General features: G+C 42.2%; 1 protein-coding gene across 1 annotated transcript in view; it reads right to left on the bottom strand.

The window, feature by feature from the left end:
* The window catches only part of LOC118426073 (protein-tyrosine sulfotransferase 1-like), an 88,173-nt gene extending 87,293 nt beyond the window's left edge, over positions 1–880 (bottom strand). The window contains exon 1 of the mRNA XM_035835329.1: positions 866–880. The gene's annotated coding sequence lies outside the window, so the exon portion shown is untranslated. The remainder of the gene's footprint in view (positions 1–865) is intronic.
* Between the last annotated feature and the right edge of the window lie 2,117 nt (positions 881–2,997).

The following is a 2,997-nucleotide window of genomic DNA, read 5'->3' as shown; positions in this document are numbered from 1 at the left end:
GCTACTTGACACACCATGAACACCATTCCCACTCCTGCACTGCTGCTTACTCCATCACTGACTACCGCAGAGCAGAGCCCGGGAACAAGCACTTACCCCGGGTACAAGCACTTAGTTGCTAGGCAACAGCTTGACATCACCGCATCAGGTCACAGGTCAGGGTCGAAGGTCGACCGGCAGGTGTATAAATCACACCTAGGATTGGGGGGATCCGGTAGAGGTTATCGGGGATGGTGCATTATTTGCTAGGGGTGGGTGCATCTGCATGTATTGTACGAACCACTTTATTGCCTCACACTTTATTGCAACTCACCTGGCCTGAGCACTGATTCGGCAAGTACAAGCCTAGTAATAGACTTATTGGTTTAAACCATAAACCAGAGACAAGAGTTAGACAATTGCTTAAGGCATGTGTTGAAATACAGACTTTTTTAAAAGCATGTCCTTATTGTCTTTCTAAGATGGACGGACCAGCAGCATTGGAAGCACAGTGTGAAGACTATTCCGACTGCTGCCTACCCCTGTGACAGGGATCCCAGCAGCAGTATAATCAAAAATGGATACGACGACGATACGACGAAGATAGCTTTTTTGTTGTTTCCAGAACACAAAGCCGAGAGAGAGAACACAAATTCAATTCAGTAGAAGCCAGTTAACTGCACAACGGATTAACGCACACTTCTGTTAACTGCACGGAATCCCCAAATCCCAAATCAGTGCGGTCCAGCTGGATAACTTTGCATTATTGCACCAGCTGGATAATTGCACCAAATTCACTGGTAGATTTGCCATGCAATTAAGCAGCTTCTACAACTGTAATCTACTTTGCAATCTACTAAAACTGCAAAGAAGAGTGAAAACTTACATGGATGTCCACAATGAAGAGGTGCTGGATGAGTCTGTTGAGGGGCAGCTTCAACTCAGCTGTCTGGTTTGTGTGCAGAGGACTGGTTTTCTCACTTCTGGAAGGTAAACAGTAACAACATCGAGTTAGCATCGAAGGAGCTGTTACAGAATAAACAGTAATTTTGAGGACAGCAGGGCAGTTTGCTACATGGAATGTGGCGAATCAAATCTGATTTGCTGCTGCTTGTATAATGCCACAAAATTTGACACTTCAAGGCCATATCAAATGACAATTTAACCTGTCGGTAGTTGAAAAAATTGCTAAACTGAAAAGTCAACATAAAAAAAGGCACTGAGGCAAAGGTCAATTTTTCATCAGACTTCAAATTCCTTTTTTTTTCAGAATGAAGCAATGCAACAGTTACTGTAGTGGAGTTTAGAGTTTGCTGTGTCCTTGGTGTTTTTTTTTTCATGTTGAATCCACAAACCAAGGAAATGAATTGCTATGCCCTAAACAAGAGGCCATCTCCATCTCCATCAAACCCATCAACCCTCCCTACACGATCATGATGATGATGAAACAGTACAAACGTCTAGGCGCCTGCGCCCCCCTCCCGATGTCCCACGGCCATAAGGTCGCAGTAATACAAACGAAATGAGCAGGAAAATTGGAAACCACACGACTCTAGCCTCTGTATGACCTCCCCTGGTGGGGCTGTAAGATTCTAGCCCAACATGGTGTCAGTGGGTCGAGTTACGCTGGCGCGCGCTACCCTTTACGGAGGGGGGGAAATCGATGGGGGTGAGTTTTGAAATGTCAGCGAGACGCGGGCTGCGATCAGACGACAAACGCGCAAATCAATTACCCGCGACCTTCGCGTCTCTCCTGACCTCATCATCGAGTCATCATCGCGAGGCTCCTCCAGATTTAAGACATGCCTCGGGAGGAGCAGCAATCATCTTAACAGCTCAAGACGTCTTGAGAAATGTGATGTCTTACATGACCTTGATTTGACGCCTAAGGGCTATATCCTAGTACAGGTAATTTCTTGTGTTGATAAAATCACTTCTGCCACACCAATTTCATTTAAAGGTTGTCAGGTTTAGAATGAATTGAGTGCCGCACTTAAAGATCTTCACAAAACAGACTGTGAGGGGAAAGTGTATACCTTGACAATCAGTCAACTTCAGAGAGTACCGTAGATATTAGTCATATTCAAGTTTTCTTTCAAAGAGACTATTGCTAGCAAATGACTCGGGGTGCAAAGGCTTCTGCAAAAGAAGACAAATGTGTTAACAAAAGATAGGAAACTGTAAGAAGAAGACTTATAGAGCAGGCCATGGGGTAAAGCCTCTACAAGGAATTCTTTAAAAGAAGCTTAGGCCACACCGATTTAATTTCTTGGTTCACGGATTCGCTCGCTCCTATTTTTTGGAAAAAAAAATAAAAATAAAAATTACCACTCAGCAAATTTTCATCATTAATGAAACCATTCACCAACTTTCTGGTGTAGCAAATTGGCCTTTATATTATAAGCTCCTTAAAGTGTGGGTACAGATGCTGTTACTGTACAAAAATAGTGCTTTTGTACTTTTTTCAAGCTGAAAACTTTTTCTTCTTTATGTTTTGGATTAGCCTTTACCCCAACCATTTTACAATTTTTATTTTGCCCTCTCGCTCCAAATTTTTTATGAAAAAATCCGTGAACCAAGAAATTAAATTGGTGTGGCCTTATTTACAGCAAACTGTAAAAAGAAGAAGAAGACGCTGTATAGAGTAGATCCTCCTTGACAACATTTGTAAGAGACAGAAGACAGGTAGTGTATGGTAGATCTTTCTTTAAGACAACAGCAAGAAGAAGAACAAGACAAATTGCACGGAGAATCCCATTTACAGACTGCTTTAAGAAGAAGAAGACTTTATAGAGCAGATCCTCCTTAAAGTCTTCAAAAGATGAAAAGACAGGTAGTGTACAGTGGACAAGAAGAAAACCAAGACAGATAGCATGGTGTATCCCATATGTAACAGACAGCTTTAAGAAGAAAACTTTATAGAGCAGACCCTCCTGAAAGACTTCTGAATCAGAAAGATGATAAGATGAAAAAGATAAGTAGTGAACAGAGTAGACCAGAAGAAAACCAAGACCGATA

Source organism: Branchiostoma floridae, chromosome 11, assembly GCF_000003815.2.
Source record: "Branchiostoma floridae strain S238N-H82 chromosome 11, Bfl_VNyyK, whole genome shotgun sequence".
Taxonomy (NCBI): Eukaryota; Metazoa; Chordata; class Leptocardii; order Amphioxiformes; family Branchiostomatidae; genus Branchiostoma; species Branchiostoma floridae.
The sequence above is the reverse complement of the archived record's forward strand: the minus strand, read 5'-3'. Positions and strand labels throughout refer to the sequence as shown.